General features: G+C 42.8%; 1 protein-coding gene across 3 annotated transcripts in view; it reads right to left on the reverse strand.

Annotated features, from left to right (window-relative positions):
• The window catches only part of SERPINE2 (serpin family E member 2), a 38,561-nt gene extending 25,203 nt beyond the window's left edge, over positions 1 to 13,358 (reverse strand). The window contains exon 1 of one of the 3 annotated variants that reach the window (XM_054040296.1): positions 13,255 to 13,358. The gene's annotated coding sequence lies outside the window, so the exon portion shown is untranslated. Of the gene's footprint in view, positions 1 to 13,246 lie in introns of all 3 variants that reach the window. The other 2 variants (XM_054040295.1, XM_054040298.1) reach the window with 2 other exon arrangements.
• Positions 13,359 to 13,664: the final 306 nt, after the last annotated feature.

The raw sequence follows: 13,664 nt of genomic DNA on the forward strand, positions 1-13,664 counted from the left end.
AAGGAGCTTACAACCTAAGTATAAGACAAGCGACAACAGATGGATACGGATAGACAGGGCAGTATGAGGATAACAACGTTACCTGCCTCATGGGGGAGTTGTGAGGATAAATACATTAAGAGATTGTGAGACTCCCATTACTATAGTACAAGTTGTATTCCATCACTAAATAACAGTGACAACACAACTCTTGCATATTCTGTGAATGATAAGCAAAAGCGTTGGTTAGTCAGGATCTAATGCACAAGCAGATCTGACCGTAGCTTTGTACGAACTCATCTGTGTCTGAGACCTATGATAAACAGGACAAATGATTTGCAGCTACAACATGGCATGCCCTTTCGAGTCTTGATCAAGAGAAGCCGCTGTACATTCAGGTATGTCAAGAAGGGTGTTCTGACCATTTATTTCTGTTTCACTTGCTACAGCAGATCTGCCAAAGTGAAAGGTGACTTGCACCTATACAACTTTATGATCATACCACTCAACATACAAAACTCTCACTGGTGGATTTTTAGAGCCCTTATCTGAGAGTTGAGAATATAATTCATCTTTGTTTGGGATGTAACCCAGGATTCAAATATTTATCTTCAGAGATGAAAGTCTAGCAGATTAATGTTCTGTAAAACTTTCTGTAATATTGAATTGACAGACAACTCAAGTGTCAAATTCTGCTCTCAGTAACACCAGAGGAAATGCAGACTAACTTCACTACTAGCAGGACTTTTACACTCAGAGAAGCCTCAAACATTGGACTCTAGTGGGATGCTGGCAGCAACTGAACTATATTGTCATCTTCACTAATATAATCAACTCCACCAACACAACCGTATGGGATTTACAACTTTCTCAAACAGCGCTGGCATGATGTGCACAGGGATTAACTAACTATCTTCTAGAGAGCTCAGTGTTTTAAGATGACATGCCAAGGAAAACAAACAAAAAAATTGTGCTTGTGCTCTTTGTTTATGATGTACAAAGACAGCCTGAAATATTCCTTTAAACCTCCATTAGAAATATGAAGAACCAGGAAGTCAAATCTAGTCCATGCTGGTTTTGCTGAAACTACTCAGATGTGCAATGTTGCTTATGAGCCCTTATTTGAATAAACCCACTCACAGACCCATAGATTTTAAGGTCAAAAGAAACCAATATGATCATCTACTCTGTCCACCTTCACATTGCAGGCCACAGAATCTCACCCACTCCTGAAATAGACCAACCTCTGGCTGAGTTACTGAAGTTGTCAAAGCATAGTTTTAAGACTTCAAGTTACAGAGAATTCACCATTTACACTAGTTTAAACGTGCACATGCCCTATGCTACAGAGGAAAACCAACACCCCCCCCCCCCCTAGGATCTTAGCCAATTTGACCTGGGGGAAAAATTCCATCCTGATCCCCAAAATGTGATCAGTTAGACCCTGAGCATGGGGGCAAGACCCACCAGGCAAATACCTGGAAAAGAATTCTCTGTAGTAACTCAGAGCCCTCCCCATTTAGTGTCCAGTCTCCAGCAATTAGGGATTGCTGAAAAGATTAGGGAAAAGACACCTCTTTTTACAAATGTTTCCAAGATATTTGCGTTAACAAAAATTTTAAAAAGCACCACACAAAGCACTTGTAAACAGCCCCATTTTAATTAATCAGGCTATCTTGTAGGTTATCACTGATGACTTAATCCTACCAGTTTTCCATAGCCTCTAGGAAAGGCAAGACCTGAATTTCCAGCGTAAACAAAAACCTCACATCTTGCAAGACTTCATATGCATCATAATAAACCAGAGGCACAAGTCTTCTCTCACCTCCCCTCACTTCTCTGCAGATCCCCTTTAATTAGACCCCCAAAAAGGTGTTACTTGGTTCAAAATCCAGCGAGAACTGAAGACCCCCATTTCAACTCTCTGCACCACCTAACAAAGACTCAAAAGTAAATTGGTCTGTCAGGCTAACCTACCCCAGAAGCAACCACATGAATGCTCACTAGGAAATACTTGTGATTTGATGAAAAATTATTCATTTGAAATCTAACTATATTTTGACTCTTACCAGATTATAGTCATGGTAGTGACCAGGCACAGGCCAGGATCAAAAAATCTGGCAGCCACACCATTCCCTTGAAAGTCAACAGAGCCCAACTATATACACGACGGAACAAACTACTGAAGCATCATAACCTCATTCAGTCAGGAAGTCTGACACAGTGATCACAAAAATAATAAACTGTTATTTTCCATCTTTTCCCCTTAATCTCTAGGACATTTGGGGGGGGGGGGGGGGAGAAGAGGGGGTGTGGAAGGAAATCACAAAGTTCATGTAAGTGTCACAGCCAGTGATGAAGATTTTGGGGATAATCTTCTCTAACCTCTCTTTACCACATTTCACACCCACATTGAGGTGTGTGGGAGAGGGAGATTCTGTTAGCGAAGGAGAAATTCACAACTATCCAGTCTGTTGCCTCTGATGGGATTCCAAGAAGATGCTGATGCTGAGAGCAAGTGGGGCCAGGTTTCAGTCTTGATGATATATGGGGCTTTGTCTACACTAGAGAATTAGGACAACATAAGGCAGCTTATGTCGATCTAATTATGTCAGTATCTAGACTATAGCCTTGCTTCCACCAATGTAAGGGCACGTCTTCACTACCTGCCAGATTGGCAGGTAGCAATCGATCTATTGGGGATCGAATTATCATGTCTAGTGAAGACGCGATAAAACCGATCCCTGATCGCTCTGCCGTCGACTCCGGAAATCCACCACGGCAAGAGGTGGAAGCGGAGCGGCAGCGGTCGACTCGCTGCCGTCCTCACAGCCAGGTAAGTCGACTTAACATACGCAACTTCAGCTACGTTATTCACGTAACTGAAGTTGCGTATCTTAGCTCGAGCCCCCTCCCCCCCCCGTAGTGTAGACCTTACCCTAAGTGCCCTACAACACCGACAGAGTAACTCCACCTCCATGAGAAGCATAGGGCTTACGTTGGTGTAGTTAGGGAGACACAGTGTCAGTGCAAATATTGCGTTCCTTACATCGGCTGTTGGCTGGAGCCCTGAAATTGACAAGAAAGCCACCTCCACAGGTGGGCTGCTGCCGGGTCTCCACTCCAAGCTGAGCTGCTACCCAGGCTGCTGGCTGGGGCTGCCCCCGGGCTCTGCGCTGGCAGTCCTGCTGCCCACCAGGGTCCTGGCTCCTCACCAGGAGCACAGCTGCTGACTGGACTCCAGGCCCGGATCTCCCCACCTGACGTGAGAAGCACTGGGCAGCAGCTGAGCTCCCGAGAGGGAGCTGCAAGCTCTGGCTCTCAGCCCCCCACACTGCTCCCATCAGTCGGTGGAAGCACTCCTGGTGAGGACATGCATCACTGACAGAAGGAGGGTAATGTGGACATCAGCCACCACAGTAATTACTGAGGTGGCTGTAAGTCAACCTAACATAGGTTTACTTAAGGTTGTTGTATAGACCTGCCCTCACGCTATATTAAAACAAAACAAAACCAAAAAAGACAAAACAAGGAGTGAGGATTCCTCCAGTAAGAACTAAAAAATGCTAGTATCTTTCTTTCCTAAGACAGCGGGTTGACTTAGTAATATTGTGGAGATCCTTGCAGTTAAATAAGCTAGGATTTAAAAAAAAATAAAAAATAAAAAGCTTAATCTAACTGGATTAACTTGTAACATTTAAACCAGTCACAAGTTCTAATACAAGCATAAATGGCTTCTAGTAACTACATACTGATGCATGCCAACATGTTAAATCATCCTGTGACTAGTTTTTAGAGAATGTTCCTTCAGAAACCAGTGTTGTAGCCATGTTGGTCCCGGATATTAGCATAAGGTAGATGAGGTAATATCTTTTATTGGACCCTTGTGTGTCTCTCACCAATGGAAGCTGGCCCAATGAAAGGTATTACCTCAACGACCCTGTGTCATGTAGAAACAAGTTATTTCTAATCTGAATTATGAACAGTCCAAAAAAAAAAAAAAAAAAGCAAATTTTAAAATGTGGAAGCAAATTTTAAGAAGTGGAACACATTTTGGAAACTACCTTTTCTGGTTACATGCAAACTTTCCTTAATAAGGATCCCTCTGGACACAGACTACACACAGTGATTGTCACACGGGGGGTGGGGAGGATTTCTTGTTTTTTTTTTTAAAAAAAACACAGAATAGTCAATAGATGATCAGATTTATAAATGAAAGTGGTCATACAAGGTTAACTTTGGAGTCATGATTTGATTATCTTGACTGCATGCCTCTCCTTTTGGAGAGTTTATTTTTACTCCAATGTACCACAATGTTCAGTCCTGATTAATCTGCTTTTTAAGTGATAAAAAGCAAGACATCCAATAATGGGGCTGTCTCCACCAACCCCGTTACTGAAATTCTACATAGTCTTGCAAAAAATCAGCATAAAAATTTATTAACCCAGGTACAATTAAACTCACCCATTCTTCCAGTGACAAAAACTGAATGGTACCTTACTTGCTCATGAAAATAAAAAGTAAAATAACTTGCCACAAGCAAGTTGGTTTTGGTGGTTAGTTTATTATTGTGAGCAGGAAGAATATTAAATGTACCAAAAAAAGAGTCCATTCTTGGAAACACTACTATAATTTGTAGGTAGGACACACAAGATTAAGAATGCATTGAATTATTTCTTAAGACCCTTTCTCTCCTCCATTCCTCAATTCAGGTACTACTGGAGATTCCTCCTCACCTATCCCTGAGGGATTATAGAGGCCATTCTTTATTACAGGGATGTAAAAGGTTTTGCAAAAAGGTGGGCCCTGCACCATGCTCCTGGTCAGGCTTGCAACCATTACAATGGAATTCTTTAGGAAAGTGCCCTCTGCTAAGAATGCTCTGCCCTCTCTTCCCATTCAGATAGAGTATTTCAGTGGTTCCCAAACTGTGGGAAGGGGCCCCAAAATGGGTCACAGCACCACTTTAATGGGGTCATCAGGGCTGGCATTAGACTTATTGGGGCCCAGGGACAAAGTCCAAGCAAGCCCCACTGTCCTGGGCGGCGGGGCTCAGGCTTCAGGCCCCCCACCCTGGGCTGAAGTCCTTGGGCTTCAGTTTTGGCCTCTCCACCTGAGCTAGCGGGGTTTGGGCAGGCTCTGGCTTCGATTCCCCTCCTGAGGTTTGTTGTCGGGGGGGGGGGGGGGGGGGGGGCGGCAGTGCAATGAAGTTTGAGAACTACTGGAGTATTTAAAGCAAGGGAACCAAGTACATCCACAATAAAATAGGGAAGTCCCAGAATGGGCACAGAATTCATGTGATGAACTCTTGGGGGGAAAAAAAAAAAAAAAAAAAAGAAAACCCCACTCTTACTCAGAAAGTACCATTATTCAAATTGAAGTTTCTACATATTTGTGTTCAAAAATGCAGTAATCTAATCTAGCAATAGTAAAAAAGCATGACCATAGTGGCTAGGTGCTCCTCTGACTAGTTAAATCTCTCATGGCACCATTGTGTATATACAGGAAAAGCAACAAGGCCAATCAGACCCCCAAACTGTATACTTCCCTCAGGGGACAAGGCTGACGTTCCTTCTAGTTCCTCAAAGCAGGAGTTCAGGTCTGAGGCAGCTATTTTGCTCTGGTTCTAAAACCTTTGAGACATATGAACTAAACTGGTTACAGAAAGGCAAATAGTTTTCACTCTAGGTGATTTCCCCCCCCCCCCCCCCCCCCCCCCCCGACAGCTGGGCCACAGCACTGATTGTGGCTGCTGAAAAGAAAAGGCAAGCTATTTGTGCTGTGTAATAGATCCAACCATTATTGTATAAAGGACCAATCGGTATTGTTTACCCAGTTGTGCCAAGGACTGCACAAATACTCAGGAACACATGGTGTCTGAAAAGCTAGGCTCCTCCAATATATTGGTGGCACTGGAATACATGATATCTCAACTGCTCTAAGCAGTCAAAAATTAAGGAGAGCAGGAGATGGGTATAAGTCATGTGAGACTTCACTCAAAGTCTTTTGGCAAGGAACTACTCATCACAACGTTGTAAACTGTCTAAGAAATAATCAAAACCAACTTTGAGCTGCAGTTGTGAGAGAAGCACTGTCGTGCATGCAATCAGCAGCACCATATGGCCAGCTGTATCACAGGCTTCTAAAAGGTCCTGAAGTATAAGCATGAAAGTTTGTCTTGTTCAGAACCATAAGAAGGTTCTTAATCCATATCAGATGCATCAATGCGTTGTCCTAGACCTTCCACTGTAGGTACTTGCAAGCATAACAAAAACAAGATTTTTATTTAGGAGTGTTTTCTATGTACACTAAGACTTTTTATACCTCTGCTTTGTAAAGTAAAAATCTGCTTTTGTATTATGTGAAAATGTCATCTGAAACATAGGGTTACCATATTTAGTGCCTCCGAAAGGAGGACACTCCACAGGGCCCCGTCTCCGCCCCCTCCCCTGCTTCCCGCAAACATTTGAGTCGCGGGAAGCCTGAAGCAGGTAAAGGGGGGTGTGGGGGGAGGAGGCGCGGCCCACCCCCGGCCCCGCCGGTCCCCAGCCCGGCCGGCCCGGCCCCCGAGGGCCCGGCGCCCGAGCCCCGCGGGGCCCCCGAGCCCCGCCCCCGGCCAGGTCCGGCCCCGCTCCGCCGGCCCAGCACCGCATGTCCGATTTTCCCGGACATGTCCGGCTTTTTGGGATTTCCCCCCGGACAGGGATTTGGAGCCCAAAAAGCCGGACATGTCCGGGAAAATCCGGACATATGGTAACCCTACTGAAACATCCATAACTGAATATAGGGCAGGACAGGCATGCATTCATACAGAAATGCTAGCATGGCACTTATTTGTATTATGACATTACTGCCTTGGTTACAAGGCTACTAACTTCATTTGCAACAAAAAGCATATTTCTTTCTTTATACCACACCACAACTCATGTAGTACAAATTAATTCTTTCAAGAATGATTAAGATTACCCAATATTTCCCACTGTAAGGCCCCTGTTTTCAGTTGCTTATAAACTTTGCTAACTTTAATAGCTGGAGCTGAAATTTTCAATGCCAGAGTCTTCCTGAGGTGGATTTATTTATTATTAATTACTATTATTATTTCAGCCACTTCCAAGAATGAGGCTAAGCAAAAATACATTGTTTGGCCCATGTTATTTAAAGAAACAAACAAAAACAAAACAAAAAAACCTTTTCTTTTAAATGCTCTGGCGCCCCAATGCTTGATAGCAGGGGCTCTCCATATCCTCAGGGCCAAAAAATTCAAGTTCCTACTCCCGCTGTAGAAAAAAAATAATGTGATCAGGTAATTAAAGATTGTGTCATAATGCATATGAATGTGGAAGCATATGCATGGGCAATCTTACTTCTGGCATTTCCTAATTTTTGAATTCTTGATTTTGAAATTATGGTGTTCTGTTAACAGTTTGTGTGTGTAATATGTAATTAGTGGGATGAGCATTACTGTATATAATTTGCACAAAAACTGGAGAAATCAGAATATACAAAATAAGATTAGAAGATTTCCCATATTTGTCCAGCAAGATATTTTCAACATATCTAAAGAATATACTGTATAGTCTTTATTACATATGTAGCATTTTAGTACTGTGAATTACTATTCGATACAGTAATCCATTCTTATACAACATACTTAATTTGAGGTTATGAAAATTTGCCTATATATACACCAGCACATACATACACACTAGAGATGAATTCATGTGGCAAATATATTTTATATTGAATCAACATGTGGATATAGTTAATAGTCCCAATCCTGAAAACATCTATGTATCTTAATTTATTAAAATTCAATAGACTCCTCACATGTGTGTTTTCAGGTCTGAGTCCTAATATACAAATCTCAGCAATAATTTTAGTGTGTAATCGACACAGACTGTGTTCAAGAACCCAGGAGATTTACAGCTTTACCTTTTCCACCCACCCCCTCCCAAAAAGCCACATTTCAGTTAGCCTTTCAACAGAGCTCAGTGTGTAATCAAGTTAGTAGTAGATTTTTAAAATTTTTGTAACAGTTTCAACCTGTAGAGGGTGTGCTTGAACAGGCAAGGGAACCTGAATATATCCAGCTAGGTTTCACACACTGAAAACATTCAAACTTATCTTATGGAAATATCAAGAAAGTTATTTCTGTAATAAGATTCTCTCCTCATCTTGTAATGTTAGAGCTTTCAATAAATAAATACATAAAAAGGGTTGACTCTTCCATGTTACATTCCATCTCAAAGCCAAAAGAAAAAAAGCAAAATGTAGAATAATTTTACAGATTTTTCAACTTGTTCAGAATTGGTTTATGGTCAACATAGGCTGTCTAATCTACATGTCATTTTAAAGTAGGTATCCTGGCAATGTCTGCTGTGAAGTTATTTCAAATTAAAGTTTTATGACTGTTTGGGGTGAGGGACATCTAATGCAATGCAAAAAACAGCAACCCTTTAAAGACTACTTACAGAGATGATTAATCTGTTTTATCCTCTTCTTTCCCAGGATATGTGACCTTTGATATTGAATTCTACTATTACTTACTCAGTTTAGTATACCAAGTTAACAGAAAATTCTTTGATGGTTGCCTTTGGTTTTCCCCCAATGAATACTAAAAGGGCCTATGTTATGCATGTTTGTGATTAAGCAATCAAAGCTGTCTAGACAACCCTAAATAAGATTCCCTAGAAGAAAAAGACTCTTTTTATCCAATTGCTTTATACTATTTTATCAGTGTTAAAAAGATTGGATGGCTCATGGAACTGTTAAGATACTGAGAGCCTTTCACCTCTAGTTACACAAGTTCAAATCTAACCTAAGCCAGCCCCGAACGCAAGCCTCTGTATATGTTGTTGTAGCCATGTTGGTCCCAAGATATCAGAGACACAAGGTGGGTGAAGTAATACCTTCACTGGACTGTTCAGAAGTTGGTCCAATAAAAAAATATTACCTCGTGCACCTTGTCTCTTGCTAGGCAAGACATCCAAGTCATCAAAAAATAACGGAATCTGGTTCATATTTACTTTATCCATGGCCAGTTTACAGACTTATCAAATAAATTACTTTTCCACATTCTAGTTGGTGTCTGCATTATGTCTGACTGTATGTTCTACATGGCTCCCCCTCTCCACAAATACACATACCAGATGCAAAGCATGATATACCTGTTCTACAACAGTTGTTGAACTGCTGATCATGACCATATCTCAGGACTTTAGATGTATGCTAAAACCTTTGTAGATTGTTGAGACTTTACCTATTTTACCTGTTGTTACTGACAAACAGTAGGAACAGCAATATTTCTGCATATGCCCTTACGTGAGATTGACCATTATTTTGAAGCCTTATGTAATTATCTTTTGTTGTACTGGCATGAATTTACCTCATCACCTAGCTGAGGTATGTGGTGTAACATGAAAGCAACCACCCATACAGATTACTGTAATCTCCACCAGTCTGAGTGAGAAAAGTCAATTTTAAAGCTCTTGAATACCTTAGTAATGGATCCAACAGAAAAAAAAAACAAAATAGATTTTGGTGGGGGCAGCTTGTGTAACATCTTAAAACGGCAGTTTTAACCTGTCCATTGTGAAGATCTCAACTGCTCTTATTATTAGCAGATGCTCGTTTTACACCCAAGTTTACTTATGTACCGAACACCTGCTTTCCCTATTTCTCACTATCTTGCCATCAGAAATGCTAAATCTTGGAACTTGCAAGTTTTACACACGCAGGAATTCATTTATTTAATCATCTTGATCTCCGGTTTGGGCTGTTCCTTATTTTCTGTGTCTTCAGAGTACATTTGGTAGTTCCACAGGTATGCAGCTGTATTTTGATCACCAGTATATGCACCAAATTCTCTCATTCCCCAAATCACACACAGTGTTGCTATATACATCTGCTTACTGCTTGTGAGTAGTCACTACACAAAATTCACAGGAAAGCTTTTTGGAGGGGTCGGAGAAATACTCATAAGAACATTGTTTTTCTTTGCTATCAACCTACTTTCTCCAAGATTACAAGGGGAATTAATTGCTTGGATTTATTTTTGAAGAGCAGCCCAGGAATACAAAGTCTGTTTAAGGGGTAAAAGAACAGTATGACAATAAACATACGGTTACGAGGAGATTACATCTTGGGGCCTCAAACTTGAAAGTGGCCCATTTTAACAAGTTGAGAGTATCATCTCAAATTATTTCCAAAACCATGTCAGAGATACCATTAGGCTTGCTAACTTATTGAGTTACATAAAACAGCTCCTTCTGCATTTACACACTTGCTACTCAAGACATTACTGGCTACTGTGAACAAAAGCCAAAGGGCCTGATCCTGAAACATATCAAGCATCCATAACTTCCACCAAAATGAAAGTGTTGAGGATAATCCATATCTATCAAGATAAGTAGAGCCCTGTGTGGATACAAGATTTGTATCCGCATCCGATCCGCAAACATTGTCTGCGGATATCTCCATGTTTGCAAGGCTCTAAAGATGTAAAACAAAGGTACTAGTTAACTACAATTTGATATACACTCGGGGTCTCTCTTTTGTACTTAATTTAAAAAAAACACGCATCATTTACCCAATTCCAGCCAAGATAAATTCTTGTCTTCTTCCGTCCCAAATTTCACCCCCACCTGCTCATCACCTGCTTAAGTTAACTCTGTACATAAATATATTGCCACCTTTGGGAAAAGAAAAGTTACTCGAGAAGAGTAACTTTCATGGTTGTGCTGCAGTTTCTCCACCAGTGTTCTCTTTCTCACAGTAGAAGACAGTCAGTGATTGAATGACTGCTTATGATACTAAAACTAAAGAAACAATATCTGACAAAATATTCATTAGCGAAACAAAACACAAAACACCCCAGCCCATGTCTGAGATTATGATTAAATCTCTAGGTCTGAAAGGGACTTCCTTCACTGCTAGTAGACCCTGTTCTTTAATTGGCTGAAGGAGTTGCTATTGAGCAAGTCAGACCATAAGAACGGCCATACTGGGTCAGACAAAAGGTCCATCTAGCCCAGTATCCTGTCTTCCGATAGTGGCCAATGCCAGGTGCCCCAGAGGGAATGAACAGAACAGGTAATCAACAAATGATCCATTCCCTGTTGCTCATTACCAGCTTCTGGTAAACAGAGGCTAAGGACACCATCCCTGCCCATCCGGACCAATCCGTCCATCACTGGGTTGGACAAGTAGCCTCTTCTGGTTCAGGGAGTGAGATCAGGCACTAAACTCACATGAAAGTGTAGAGCATTAGGCCTTGTGATTTAATTTTAGGGCATTTCATTCCTGGAAGTTTGGTTCAAAAGCTAAGCAGACACCATCTACTTTTAAAAAAATAAAGCATTAAGAAGTACCCCAAGTCATGCTACAGTTTTCTTAACATGTAACAATGTATGCAAGTGGGTGGCACTAAAAACAGCGGAAGAGACTTTGGAGACCAGGATAATCTATTCAGTTGAACTACATACTTAGAACTTGCATAGTGCTTTATATTTTCAAAGTGTAAGTCAGACTTCAATCTTTTGTTAAAAGCCCATTTGTTAATATTTGTTCCTATATAGTTTAGTTCGTTAGTTGGTGTGGGTGGGAGTCATCAAAACTATTTATATTTATCAATAAATATGCCAAATAGAAGACGTTCCACCTATTCCCCAAAACATTAATTGAACAAAAATTTCTCTGGAGAATTTGGACAGCTCTATACAGAAGAGGTGGTCAGAAATCTTTAAAAACAAAAACCACACACATAAAAGGTCTTGTCTGTTGCATGGATAAAGATCACATGGCATTTTGCATAAGATTAAGGATTTGTCTTTGTGCTATTGGCCCAAGATTTCCCCTGTGCACCAGTTGGTTATTGGCCTCCATCAGAGAGGTGGCTGCCCAACACTTTAGCTGTATGGATTCAATTTTAAATTCTTTTTTTAAAGAAAAAAGCTTTTAAATTATTATTGTTATTGAAGATGCAGATAAATATTTTAGACAAAAATGATTTTTTAAAAGTGTACCAAAGAATAATCTCACATTTGGGAGCATTCAGTTTTTATCCAGTGTATCATTTGGCATATACAGTATACCCATAGGTTAACTGAAACATCATTTTATTAGAGTGTTATCCGGATAGACTAGAACAGTTTCCCACATATCTCCAGCTCAGATTCTCATCTATTTCCAAGTATAATCAGAAAAAAATGTTTCCCTCCTGCTTGTACCTCAGAGGTGTACTCTGCTCTCATTTTTCTATTTTAACTTTGTAATGCTTCTTTAATGGCAATGATAGTGTTCTGAAGACACAGTACAAATCTTACAATGCAGCTTTGTATTGTGGCTTGTACTAAGTGTTTATCCAATAGCTCCCTCTCTTGCCCTTTCCTAAAGGGGTCCTATTCTCTTCATCCTTACATCTGTTTAAGACCAATATAACCCCATTGGTTTTAGTGGGGTTCCACTGGGAGTCAGGGAGAACAGAATCAAGCCCATAGTCTTTTATGGGCCTCCTTACTGTCACTATTCTGATATTAGCACCAACACAGATGTTCAGCAGGGTTTACCAGAGACTCTTTACAAGCAATTTTCCACTGTTTTCAACACTGACAGTGGCCACAGTGGGTGTAAAGTAGACAAAGCTCCCATGCGGCTGCTGGTGCTTTTACCCCTATGTCACTGTGAGGCCATAGGTGCTGGAACTAGGGGTGCAGTGGGTTCCATCAATAACAGGGTTTACAGTTGGTTCAATGGTGGCTCTCAACACCCCCGCTATAAAAACTGTGCCAGCACCCCCATGTGAGACCAGAGGTGACAAAAAGCACTGGCAACTGTAAGCATCTCGTCTACACTAAGGCTCCCACTGGCGCTAGCGTAGAGCCAGCCACCTTGCACCAGCAGGGGGCGGTGACGGGGGATAGGAAGTGGGGGAAGGGGGAGAGAGGTTCCCCCACCAGAGGCAGGCGATGGGCAGCCCCTCCCGGGGCCATGGGGATCCGGCAGGGGAGAACAGGACCGCGCACCGGGCTCAGGGGACGCAGGACCCCAGGAATCGGGGGACAGGGGGCGCCGGCTGCCAGGAGGCGGGTAACGATCCCCGCAGCATGCTCAGCGCGACCCCGGGGCACCGAGAAAACCGCCTCTCCGCGCAGGACCGCGCCCGCCCCGAGGCTAGCAGCGGGCACTGTCCGGAGCCCACGCACTCACGCGGGGGTGGTGCCTCGGCTGCCCCAGGGCCGGGGTGGGGCTCCCCGAGCGGGACGCTCACCTACTCGCCTTGCTGCGAGTGCCCGGTGTGCGCAGACCAGGCTCCGGCGCGACGGCTCCGCTCCCTTTAAATCCCCTCAGCAACTGAGCACCGCCGCTGCCGCGCTTGGGATTTATCCCCGCCCGCCCGGTGGGAGCGGGCGGCGCGAGCAGAGCCCCGCCCCAATCCTGCCCTCTCGGCCAGACCCCACCCCCACCGAGACCCCGCCCCTTTCCCGGACACCCCCGCCCCAACCGAAACGCTTCCGCCTACCCAAGCCCCGCCCCTTCTGAGGGAAACCGCGCCCCCAGTCTCCACTGGTCCACACCTGGCCCTCATATTACCCTCACCCCGTCTGAGCCAGGCTCGTCCTTTCCGAGACAGATCCTGACTCCTGTTCTCTTCGCAAACATCACTTCTGAGACCCCCCAACCCTTCC

This window comes from Malaclemys terrapin, chromosome 9 (assembly GCF_027887155.1).
Source record: "Malaclemys terrapin pileata isolate rMalTer1 chromosome 9, rMalTer1.hap1, whole genome shotgun sequence".
Classification (NCBI taxonomy): domain Eukaryota; kingdom Metazoa; phylum Chordata; order Testudines; family Emydidae; genus Malaclemys; species Malaclemys terrapin.